The sequence below is a fragment of the Mastomys coucha genome, unplaced genomic scaffold (genome assembly GCF_008632895.1).
Source record: "Mastomys coucha isolate ucsf_1 unplaced genomic scaffold, UCSF_Mcou_1 pScaffold20, whole genome shotgun sequence".
Lineage (NCBI taxonomy): Eukaryota > Metazoa > Chordata > Mammalia > Rodentia > Muridae > Mastomys > Mastomys coucha.
In genome coordinates, this window is record NW_022196903.1 from 46787210 (window position 1) to 46787823 (window position 614).

At 43.3% G+C, this 614-nt stretch overlaps 1 protein-coding gene across 1 annotated transcript in view; it reads right to left on the reverse strand.

Annotated features, from left to right (window-relative positions):
- Positions 1-569: 569 nt before the first annotated feature.
- The window catches only part of Skap2 (src kinase associated phosphoprotein 2), a 170614-nt gene continuing 170569 nt past the window's right edge, over positions 570-614 (reverse strand). Inside the window, exon 15 of the transcript XR_004121993.1 lies at positions 570-614. This exon is cut by the window's right edge and continues 119 nt beyond it. The gene's annotated coding sequence lies outside the window, so the exon portion shown is untranslated.

Below are 614 nucleotides of genomic sequence, written 5' to 3' on the forward strand. Positions count from 1 at the left end.
GGATACATGCCATATAATATCAAAAAATAACAAACAGCCAATCAGCAACATTTCTTCAGGCTCAAGGACACGATGACCAGCTTGCTTTTGGAAAATAAGAATGAAAGCCCTGAGATCCGTTTTAGCAGGCAATCTGTTTACTTGCTTCTTTCTAGTCATAAAGAAGCAACAGTACAGGAGGGCCCAAGAGCAGCCGCACCATGTCGGATGGGGAGAACACACAGAGATTCCTAAGCTGTTTTAGACACCATGCCAGCGAAACCTAAAAACAAACATTCAATCAACAACCATGACAGCCCCAACTGTCATGCTATCTGCTGGCGACAGGGTCCGGGCTTTAACAGCTATGGAAAATGGTTTGCAGAGGAAGGGAATAAGAGTTTCAGATATGCTTTTCCTATTCAATTCCATCCTTAAATCTTCCTGAAAATATTAACATGACTCATGTGGCAAATGTTTTTCTTTTACAGTATCTTTTAATACATCATCAAGATGGCCCAGTGGGTAAAGGCACGTGCCACCAAGCCCAGGAACCTGAGTTCAATCCCTAGACCCCACATGGTGGGAGGAGAGAAGCGATTCCTGAAAGTTGTCTTCTGTCTTCTATACACGTG